The sequence below is a fragment of the Bombus affinis genome, chromosome 7, assembly GCF_024516045.1.
Source record: "Bombus affinis isolate iyBomAffi1 chromosome 7, iyBomAffi1.2, whole genome shotgun sequence".
In the NCBI taxonomy this organism is placed as follows: Eukaryota; Metazoa; Arthropoda; class Insecta; order Hymenoptera; family Apidae; genus Bombus; species Bombus affinis.
In genome coordinates this window covers 492,477-505,178 of record NC_066350.1, presented here as the reverse complement: position 1 = coordinate 505,178, position 12,702 = coordinate 492,477, and positions in this window count along the sequence as shown.

Below are 12,702 nucleotides of genomic sequence, written 5' to 3'. Positions count from 1 at the left end.
CGGCAGTGAATTTCTACTCGGGGTATCCGCGTACTCCATATTTTTGCCCGGCCTATGACATACCTGACACTTAAAATCGCCTTCGTTTTTTCGCAACTTCACCAAGTCGTCTATTTCTCTTTTCTCAGACGGCGCCAGTCTTCGCGGTCTTTGTACTATGGGTTTGTCGCTTTTCAACACGATTTTCGCGGTTATCCCGACATCCCGCGTCTTCTCTGGCTTATACCCCCTAACGATATCGCGAATCGCTTCACGGTAGTGAGGTTCCTCTATGTGCGCTACATCTATCTCGTCAAACTGTTCTATCACGTTGACCCTCAATATATCCGACGCGTCTTCGTGACCGTCAGCCTGCCCGTCGGCCGTCATTACCTTCGTAAATTCACCCGAGGTCTCATTGTCAGCGGAACCCAAACCATCAAACTTAAGTTTACAATTTCCTAGCGGTGGTGATCCTAACCACGCATACTCGTCTGATCGTATGAACGTGAGATCACTACCCGTATCTACTAACGATGTAATCTTACAGTCATCTATCGACACTTCTTTCACGTACTCCTTCTTCTCGGGCCTCGAGATGACGTAAGTCTCGTTTGGTCGTGCAGTACACTTCGCCGCAACATGTCCAAATTCGTTGCAGCTAAAGCACTTCACACCTTTCTCTTTCTTTGGACACGTAACACTTAAGTGATCGTCACCGCCGCAATTGAAGCACCTTTTGGGATCACTGCTCGTTTGCCTCGACTGCTTCCGTATTGCTGATCGTTCCGCTTCATCGTCCTTGCATTCCCCAAATTTTGTTTTCGCCCTCATCTCACTTTTCATCGCTTCATACCGCTTGAAGCGTTCCTTCAGCTGCTGCATATTCCTGGCCCCGTATAGTATGGCTTTATTCGCGACCTCATCGGGAATACCCTGGATAATATAGTCGATTACCGACTGTGTATCGACTCTTCCTTGTCCCGCAATCTCACGCATATTATACATATACTGAAGCAGACTCTCGTCTGTTCTTTTCGTTCTATGTGCTAATTCTTGATGTACCTCCCGGTCACTCACTATGTCTGGGAATTCATCTACCAACGCCTTTTTAAACTTCGCCCAGGACTTCGTGCATCGTTCTTGGCGTGCGAAAGCTTGAGCAGAGCCTGTGAGAAGCTTCCTGGCGAAAACCACCATGTGGATGTCCGACCAGCCACACACTTCCGCCATTTTCTCGAAATCCCTTATCCATTGGCTCACATTCGGTAGGTCATCTCCGCTGAATTTTCCTAACGAGTCTTTTACGTCTTCAAACGTTAACACCGTGCACTTAGGCTCGTCTTGCCTTCGTCGTCTTACCACTGGAGTCACCCAAACTCCGCCGTCTTGACTACTGAGATCGTGATTCCCTGGACCGTTGCCGTCTAAACGGTCCCCAATCACGCCCATCTCATCGTCATCGTCGTCTTCTAAAACATCATCGTCGTCGTCGTCTTCTTCTCGTGCACCGTGTTCCCGCTCTAAGCGTACCGCAGCCAGCAATCGCGCTACCAGCTCGCGCTTTCTGCCCGCTAATCTCAGCCGTCGTTTTCTCAGCTCGTCTTTTAACTCAGGTATTCGCATCTGAGCCACCTGCTCGTCAGTCAAATCTGCTTCTCCTGCATTGTAGTCACTCATCGTTCCGAAATATCACTTTCACTTGTCACTTAGCGCTCTAGATCCCGGCTCGAGCCCCCAAAATTATGTAGTATCTTAATGGGTCTTAGAGGAAAGGACAAGTAATGATGTTTTGATTTAATTAATAATATTCGAAGCAACGAAATAATTACAATGCTGTCGTACGTCTTATTTTCAGACGCGGCTTTCGACTTCCCGATTCACACTCTTCGGCTTCTACACTCGCTCGCTCTCGCTTCTCAATTCACACTCTGCACACCTTTTGCATCCGTTCTCTCCGGCTTCTCAACTAATACTGACTTTAACGTCTCTTTGTCTTTTCCCGCCGTTCGAGACACGTGTCCCGAAACGCCCGTGGCCAGGGTCACGCGGGCCCTTTCCACGAAACTATCCACTTAAAAAGGATCGACGACACATTGATGTACCCGACGATGCCGCGGCTCTCGCGACATTGTTTACGATTCGGCAGATATCTTAGGCCTTTTGTCCACGATACTACATATATATAAAATATATGAAAGTGAATAATATATTTAAATTAGTATAAGGATATTCAATTATTTGTCCTCCTAATCAAGTTAGTATAATGAAGATATTAATAAATCATCAATATATAAATTTATTAATGAAGTAGAATTTATTATTTTTTAATTTATTAGAATTAATAAGAGGAATAATATATAAATTAAAAATAGATATAAATAATATAATTATATAATAATAATAAAATTGAATATGCAAATAAGAAATATAATTCAGGTTTAATATGAATTGGTGTAATTATAGGATTTGCTATTTTAAAATTATCAGGATCTCTTAATATGAAAGGTAATTGTAAATTAATTAATATAAATATTGCTAATGTAAAAATAATGGTGATTAAATCTTTAATAGTAAAATATGGATGGAAATTGATTTTGTAAATATTTATTTTTGAATGAATAGGATTTGAAGAACCTGTAATATGTAAAATTATTAAATGTATAAATACTATTAATAGAATAATAAATGGTAAAATAAAATGAAATGAATAAAATCGATTTAATGTATCGTTATTAATTGAAAATCCTCCTCAAATTCATTCAACAGTAAATTGACCAATATATGGAATTGCTGAAATTAGATTTGTAATTACTATAGTACCTCAAAATGATATTTGTCCTCATGGTAAAACATAACCTAAAAAGGCTGTTGCTATTGATAAAAATAAGATTGATACACCAATTGATCATACTTGAATTAATTTAAATGAGTAATAGAATAAATTTCGTGCAATATGAAAATATATAATTAAAAAATAAAATGAAGCTCCATTTATATGAATTAAACGAATTAATCATCCTGAGTATATATCTTTTATAATATTAGAAATTCTATAAAAAGCAATGTTAATATTAGGGCAATAATGTATAGATAAGAATAATCCTGAAATAATTTGAATTATTAAAAATATTCCTAGAATTGAACAAAAATTTCATATATAATTAATGTTGATTGGTGTAGGTAAATTAATAAATGATAATGGTAAATTTAATATATGAGTTTTATAAATTATAGAAATTATTTTTTTCATTTTTTTGTTCGTAAGTTTTTATTTTTAATATAACAGATTTTTGTTATAATAAATAATATTAAAATTAAGAAAATAATAATTATTAATAAAATTAAGTAATTTGGTTTATAATATAGATTTTTAATAATTTTGAATTTATTATTTTTGTAAAAATTAAAATTTAAATGTTTAAGAATAATTTTTATTTTATAAATTTGGAAAATTATAGTTAATAAAATAAATGAATTTAAAATTAAAATTTTATAAGTATTGTTTTTTTTTTTTTTTATTTTATTGATTAATCTAATAAAATAAGAAAATATAATTAAAATTCCTCTAATGAAAATAATTATTAAAATGTATAAATTTATTGAAAAAATTTGTTTTAAAATTAAAGTATTAAATGTTATATAAATAATATATAAAATTAAATAAATTAATTGTTTTAAAGGTGAATTGAAGATATTTATATAAAAATAATAAATAATTAATATTAAATTAATATTTAAATTTATGTATATAATAAGATTAAGAATTAATAAAGTTTTCATTTTTATTTTTATTTAGATTTTGTTATATTAATATTATAATTAAATTTTTAATTTACAAAATTAATGTTTTTATTAAACTATAAAACATTTATATTTAATTAACAAAAAATAGTTTAATTAAAATAATAATTTTGGGGATTATTGATATTTAAAAAAAAAAAATTTTTTTTGAAATTTAATATAATTTATATATATATATAGATATATATATATATAATATTGAATTTATTTTAGATTATTTAATTTTGTAATATAGTGTTTTTAATATTAATTGTTGTATTAAATTATAGAATTTATTTTTTAAGATTTTTAATTGGAATTAAATATTTAATTGCAATAATTTTATTTTATTTATTATCAATAGATTATAGTGGATTTTTCTATTTAATTTATTTAATTTATTCTGTATGTGAAAGAGTATTAGGATTATCATTATTAGTAAGAATAAATTATGAATATGGTCATCAAAAAATTAATTTTGTGAATTTAATATAATGAATGAAGTTTTAATTTTATTAGTTGTAATATTTTTGATAAATTATATTAATTTTTATATTTTGAGAAATTTAATATTTTTAATAAGATTTAATATTTTTAATAAGATTATATTTTTTAAAAAATATTAGATGAATTAAGTGAATTAATATTGTTGGAGGTTTAAGAAATAATAATTATTCTAATTATTTAACTTTAATAATAATTTGAGTATTTGGAATAATTTTTTTAAATTTAAATGAAATAAGAAAAAGTTGTTTAATATTAAATTTAATTTTATTTTTTTTAATATTATTAAATTTTATAGCTATACATTTATTAGTATTTTACTTTATATATGAATCTAGATAGATTACTATTAATTTTTTATATGGTAATAGAATGAGGATATAGAGAGGATCGAATTTTAGCCGCATTTTATTTAATATTTTATACTTTAGTATTTTCTTTACCAATATTATATTTAATTTTTAAAATATTAGAAAGAAGAGGTAGAATAATTTTTTTTTTTTTTATTAGAGATTAAGAAATTTAAATTTGATTATTTTAATTTTATTTATTTATTAATATCTTTTTTAATTGAAATTCCAATATATATATATATATATATATATATATTTCATGGATGATTAATTAAGGCACATGTAGAAGCTTCTTTTTTTAGATCAATAATTTTGGCTTCAGTAATATTAAAATTAGGAAGATATGGAATATTACGATTAATTTTAATTTTTAAGAATAAATTTATTAATTTATCTTATTATTTAGTAATAATTAATTTATTTGGAATATTAATTTTAAGAATAATATGTTTATTTCAATTTGATATAAAATTAATTATTGCTTCATCTTCAGTGATTCATATAGGAATTATATCTATAGGAATATCAAGGGGTTTAAAAATTGGTTTATTAGGAGGATTATTAATAATAATTTCTCATGGATTAGTTTCTTCAGGTTTATTTTATTTAGTTAATGAAGTTTATAAACAAACTAATAGACGAATTATTTTTGTAAATAAAGGATTAATTAATTTAATACCTTCAATATCAATAATATGATTTATAATATGTGTATATAATTCAGGAGCTCCAATTTCTTTAAATATAGTAAGTGAAATTTTTTTTATTAATAAGATTAATTATATGATATAAGTATTTATTTATATTTTTATTTTTTTTTATTGTTTATTTAGATTTATATATTCAATTTATTTATATAGATTTATTCAGTTTGGAAAAATTTATAATTTTAATATTAATTTAATAAATAGAAGTTTATTAAATTATTCAACTTTAATTTTACATTTATTACCATTAAATTTATTTATCTTTAATTTATTTTTTTATTTAAATAGTTTAATTAAAAATATTGAATTGTGATTTCAATGATATATAAATATAAAATATTTTAAATTATTTTAAAAATAGTTGTTTTTGGAATTATATTAATTATAATAAGTTTAATTTTTATATTTTTTGGATTTTATATTTTATTTATAAATAAATTATTTGTTTATGAATGGATAATTTATAATTTAAATTCGATAAAAATGAATTTAATTGTAGTAATTAGGTTTAAATTATTAATATTTATATTTTTAGTTATATTAATTTGTTCAATAATTTTATTATATAGAGTAAGATATATAGATTTAAATAATAAATATTTAATTAAACGTTTTTATTATTTAATAATATTATTTTTATTATCAATCATTTTTTTAATTTTAAGGCCTAATATATTAACTTTATTGTTAGGATGGGATGGATTAGGATTAATTTCTTATTGTTTAATTATTTATTATCAAAAGAATTTAGCTTTTAATTCAGGAATAATAACTGTGATTTTAAATCGTTTAGGAGATTCAAGATTATTAATAATTATTTCTTTTATAATAATTTTTGGTAGATGAAATTTAATTTTATATAATATAAATTTATTAATTTTATTTATATTTTTAGTTATAGTATTTAGAAAAAGTGCACAATTAGTATTTATAATTTGATTACCTGCTGCAATGATAGCTCCTACACCTGTTTCTTCTTTAGTTCATTCTTCAACATTAGTAACTGCTGGGATTTATTTATTAATTTATTTATTAATGCTGAGCTTATTTATAAGTGCTGAGCTAGACCGTTGGCGTTCCACAGAGCTATACGCATTGGTTTTATTTTTCTTCTGTGCGTATAAATTTGTCCATGAAGAGTATGAGTAGTGACAGCAAGTTGTTAATTTGCTCAGTTTGCTTCTCGATAATTGCTTTTTCGAGTCTGGTGAAGTTGTCTGTGTTTTGTGGGGTGGGAATTCTATTTTCTGTGTGTACACTGTGTGTTTTCGAGTTGTTTACGTTTCTTTGTGTTGCCTGGGCATAGGACATTGATGGTGCGGTGAGTTTTTGGGGTCTAGGTTCTTGTATGGTTATCTCCTTGGGTCTCAGTTTTGGATACTTATTATTATGTAGTGTTTTATAGGCTGAGCATCCTTTGTAGTTCGCAGGATGCTCTCCTTGACAGTGGATGCACTTAGCGGGGGTTTCAGGGGATTTGGTCAGGATTGGTCAGTGGGGTGATTACCTGCACATTTTACGCACCGGAATTTTGATTTATTTATAGGAAATATGGTTTTATATAAAAATTTTAAAAATTTATCGATAGGGCATGAGCCTATTAGCTTAAACTTGGCCTATTATATAAATGTTAATTTTAATTATTATTATTATTATATTTAATTATTATTTAATTATTTTAAATGTTATTTTTATAAATAATATATTTAAAAAAAATTTCGAAAAAAAAAAAATATTTTTCTTTATAAAAAATTTATCTTTATCTTTATAAAAAATTCATTATTTTTTGAAAAAAATAGATTATCTTTTATATATATACAAGTGTATATTAATATATAATTATTAATTATAAATATAAACAAATTATAATTTTAATATAAATATTTATATTATATAAAAATATATATATATATTTTAAAATTTAAACCAAATAAATATATTATATAATTATTTATATAAATATTATTGTTTATATAAAATATTATTATTTAATAATCTTTAGATATATAATTATTTTGTAAAATATATTGGGAAACATAAATATCCTATGTATCGGTGTCTGTCTTGGCGGCGTCTCCTCCGTTCGAGCTCCAGGCCTTGGCGTTGCTGCGCGTGTACGAAAACCTGAGCGGCCTGGGTTCGGGCGAGGATTGCTACCCGAAATTAGACCTGAGGAATGATTCCCTTAGATTGGGAAAAGATGCAGGAATGCTCCGGCAGCAATTCGAAAGAGGTCCCGGGATATTCCTGTTAACCGACCGCGGGGTTTCAGTCGGTAAGAGTCCGACACTGGCCCCCGCTTCCCAGAAGTGAGACGGGGTGACCATTTCCCCACGCAAGGAAAAAAAAGAAATGATTTTTTGAAGATATTTTTTACCACTGAGCTGATAAATCAAATAACAATTGAAAAAACAATTATGCTGTAAAAATGATAGGCTGAGGACACTGTTATCACATTCAATTTGGTGTAATGTCACCAAGGAAGAATTTTGGCCAATCCAAGGAAGCATCTTGGTAAATGTTTTATAAATTATATCATACAAAAAGATAAAGAAATTAAAATTACAAAATCATATTTTCAAAGATGTAAATATAGATAAATTATTAGAATATAATGTTTGTGTAAGTTAATTTGCGCATAAAATCGTTTTACGCTACCAGTAAGACACGCGTCACATATGCGTTGAATCATATCGAGTTGCTACTTGTATTGATTGTATTGATTAGTATAATATCTAGATACAATAATCTCCGACTGGATCGCAGCAAATTGTCAACTTCCGTGGTGCGTCAGAGAAACCTCTGTTCTTCGGATTACGATTATGCAATTACATACATGCAAATATCGAATGTTGCTGTAATTACATGACAAAAAATTTAAAATAAATAAAATAGTCAGTTCGTAACAACCGTAATATATCCGTGTTTTCATACAAGCCAGACTCTACGTTATTAACTTTGACTGAAAAAATAGATTTAAATGTACTTAAAAATACAGTTATCTAGATTATTAGTTCTAATCAGCAGAGCAGCTCTACAACCTCTTCACGACGATGGTCGTATGGGCAGTTTCGGGGTTAATGTACCCTGTGGAAAGGACAAATTTTGATGGGCGCGCATCAAGTAGGAATCTGCAATTTATTCTTATCAAAACAACGTGTAGCATAGAAAGTAAAAAGCAGATATACGTGTAATGTATACAAATTTATTAACTCATTATAATTTATTCATTTATTATTTATTTAAAAATGTGTGTTACAACCGAATGTTACAACCTTCCGAGTGAGACAAAAATTCTGTTCTATCCGTGTTTTTCGCTCGTGAGCTTTTCGTTCGCAGTCGGACCATGACCTTTGCACCATAACATACCGCAGCTAAACAATGCAATTTTACCATGACTATAGATTTTATTGAATTACGCGAATACAGTGGCTACCGATATACAATGATTAAAGATTATGTTCAATTCTATGAATTGGCAATGTAATTAATTACAATGGTTATATAATAAATCACTTTATGTGCATCGCCGTGTATGTGTTTGAATACATAGGATTGGATATTATTCAGCTTGTTTTGAGACCGTCGGTCTGACAAGTCTCTGAATCCTGCCCGCGGTGTTGGATGTTCGTTGTTCATTGGTAAGATGCAGATGTTGGCCATCAGCCGTTTGACAATCTCAGTGGCTGTCCTTATTGAGATGATTTTGGTAACGCCATCCTTGCCTTGAAGCATCTCGGTGATACGGTCGAATCTCCAACGTGAAGGAAGAAGGCAATCCTCCTTGACCACCGCTATAGTGCCCAGGCAAAAATCCTCTGGAGTAGCGATGCGAATAGCATCCACGAAATTTCCATCGTTGTTAGAATGAATTTCTCCAATTTATATAGGATAATTTCTAAATTTCTCTGCATACAATGAACTAATGGAAAGAATTTAAGAATGCGTCTGTGGACTCGTAAACATCGACCGACTGCAAAGGATCATCTCTCCATAAAAATGACCGTTGCTCGCGTGTTATAAGAACTTGATTATACGATTATACACGTCTTAACGCAGTGCTCTGTATAAATTCTCTAATTTATCGTCAGCTGTGCACAATGGACGTTTGAGCCTCTCAGCGCTAACAAACGATACAAGACGCGATTGTAGTTTCTGAGGGTCGCACTTATTGTTAGTATGTTCGTTCGAGAAACGCCTCCAAATCTACTAAAGTTTCCATGCGGCATTATAGTTATCGTCGGACATTGCCAATGCTTTAAGCGTCCAGATCATCCTCTCTTCACTGTAGACTTTAAATATAAATAGTGAAATTGCTCAATGTTGCTCAAGGATTCGTTTTGATTGATCAGCGATTCAAAGTTATTGCGGAAGTAATCGCAAATGATGCGTAAAAGACAGTGGAATGGACGGTAATTTTATAGTAGCCGGCTGCGGACACTGCAGGAGACGCACTCGTTTCTAACTGCCTGATTCGCGCTGTTAATTGCGAGAGTGCCTTCGAAACGAATAATCATTTAGATATGTCTGAGTCTCGTACATCAATTTAAAATACAGATCTTGAAACTCTTTCGTTGATGAAATGTGAGATTCCTCCTCCTCACTTCCCTTTTCGAGGTACGATTGAATTTGTTTCTGAATAGACAGAAAGCGATCCATCAGCGGTACACTCTTAACGATCCACTGACAAATGAGCTCGTTAGGCGCAATCTTTCCTTTCGTTCTCCAGAAATTATCGAATTTCGAGAGGTCTGATGTAATCCGAAGGCGTTCAAGTTTCAGTAAATCGAAATCAACCCCCCTTCTTAGTGTAGTCATCGTTCAACGCAAAACAAGCAATATACAAAACTCGACGATTCACTGCAATGCAAGTTCGTGAAGATGTTTGTTTGTCAACGACTGCAGGCTCCACACCTAGCTACTGCGATGTGCCTCGTCTTGAGTTTCCAGTACGCTGATTACCGATTAATATCCCTCTGTCAACTGATCTCTGGATCCGGCATGTGCTTCCTTCGGATCTGACTCTCGAACTTCTTGCACGTGGTCTCTGACTGACTTTGCTTCTTCTTAGCACACTAGCACTATGAACCAGACTGACTCGTCACACTGAGTATCGACCTGATCGCGTCCGAACAAACTGGAATTGTGAGCCGATTGACGAAGGAAAGCAGTTTATAAACCCACCCCCAGAAAGTAGTTCTTCAGTCCCACTCCATAACCATTGGTTTTCGTAAGATGGAAAACAATAGTTATGAACGACTGATTTCCCCTATTAGCCGACTACCGATCGCTTAAAATGAGAGTGGGGAGGATAAAGATTTCCTTAATTCACCGAGTGGTTTACGACACTCTTGAGCCTTCAGGAATTTTCAGGTTTACACCCTTCTTAGACCCCATTCAGCAGAGTCATAAACCCTTAACTTTCCAATTGTCTTGAACAACTACCGTTCAAATATTGAAGAAATTAATCGCATATTCATAAAATTAGGATTTAGCATTAAGAAAGTTTCTTATTCTTGTAACGGCACATGAGACAGAGGATAAATAAAATTATATTGTTGTTTTGTATCCGGACTGCAGATCTTGTATCAGATTGCAAGTAATAGTCTGGTCAAAATAGAAATTTCAAAGAACAGAAATTCCAACGGAGCTAAATTTTGGTAGAGAACTTGGGTACACCAGTAGAAATGAAGGGTGAAAAGTCCCCATTGATCCCATGTGTGCTAAAAAAGTTATTCAAGGTTAAAGTTAAAATTTTCTGATTTTTTTAATTTTTCTTGAAAACGGTAAGTTTTATCGAAAATATAGCCCAGACAAAAATTGGAGATCATAAAATTATCTACAAAAATGTTCCGCATAGTGGTTGTTGACTCTTGTGTTATATCTGCTTCTGGACTTGTGTATTTCATCTTTGACTGTAGGTATCTTGAGGTCACGGTGGATTGTTTCGTTGGTAACATACCAGGGTGCATTTAATAGGGATCTTAGCGTTTTCGATTGGAAGCGTTGGAGTATTTCAATGTTGGAATTACTTGCTGTTCCCCATAGTTGGATTCCGTAGGTCCAGACTGGTTTTATTACGGCCTTATAGAGCGTAATTTTGTTCTGTGTGCTTAGGTTGGAGCGACGGCCAATGAGCCAATAAAATTTTTTGAGTTTGTCCCTGAGTTGTTTAGATTTGTCTAGGATATGTTGTTTCCAGGTTAATCTCCTGTCCAGAGTCATGCCCAGGTATCTATCTGACTGTGTCTTTGTTGGCAACTGTTATATTGTTAATGGAGACCTGTGGGCAGGTTTGTTTTCGCAGCGTGAAGGTTACATGTGTGGATTTTTTTTCATTAATTTTGAAGCCCCATTTGTGGAACCACTTTTCCATTGAGTCGAGACCTTGCTGAAGGGTGGATAAGGCTATTGTCGGGTTGGCGTGCGACGCTAATAGCGCTGTGTCGTCGGCAAATGTTGCTATGATTATTCCTGTTGATATTGGTAAGTCGGCAGTGTAGATGGAGAATAGAAGGGGTCCGAGGACACTGTCTTGGGGTATGCCCGCTTCTATTGGGAAAGTTGTGGTAATGGCGTCTGCGTATTTAACCATGAATTGCCTATTGGTTAGGTAGGACTTTAGCATGGAGTAGTAAGTGTGTGGTAGGACTTTTTTAAGTTTGTAAAGAAGCCCTTCGTGCCATACTTTGTCGAATGCCTGTTGAATATCAAGAAATACCGCTGAGCAGTATTTTTTCTTTTCGACGGTTTGGCTGATACTGTGTGTTATTCGGTGGATTTGCTCTATTGTGGAATGCTGCTTCCGAAAGCCGAATTGATGATCTGGCAGAGTTTTCAGATCCTCTAGGAGTGGAAGGAGTCGATTCGTTAGCAACTTTTCGAATAGTTTTGACAAAGTGGGTAGAAGGCTAATTGGACGATAGGAGCTAGTTTCGTGTATTGGTTTTCCGAGTTTAGGGATGAACGTAATTAGTGACGTTTTCCAGGTTTTGGGATAGTATTCAAGGCGAAGAATTGCATTGAAGATTGAAGAAATGAGTGCAATCCTTTTTACGGGTAGTTCCTTAATTGCTTTATTACTTATTTGATCATGTCCCGGTGCTTTCCTGGGGTTCAAACGATGGATTAGTTCAGTAATCTCTAGAGAAGTGAAAGATTTATTAGGGAGAGACATTTGGAAGGAAGAATGCAGGTATTCCGTTATTTCCGGAGCGGTATTGGAGGAATAAGGTTTAATAATATTAATTTAAAAATAATTTTTATTAATGAGTATTTAATAATTTAATAATTTATAAATATTATAGATTTTAAAATTAAAATATATTAATAAGTAAATGTATATTAAAAAAAATAATAATAATAATAATTTTTAA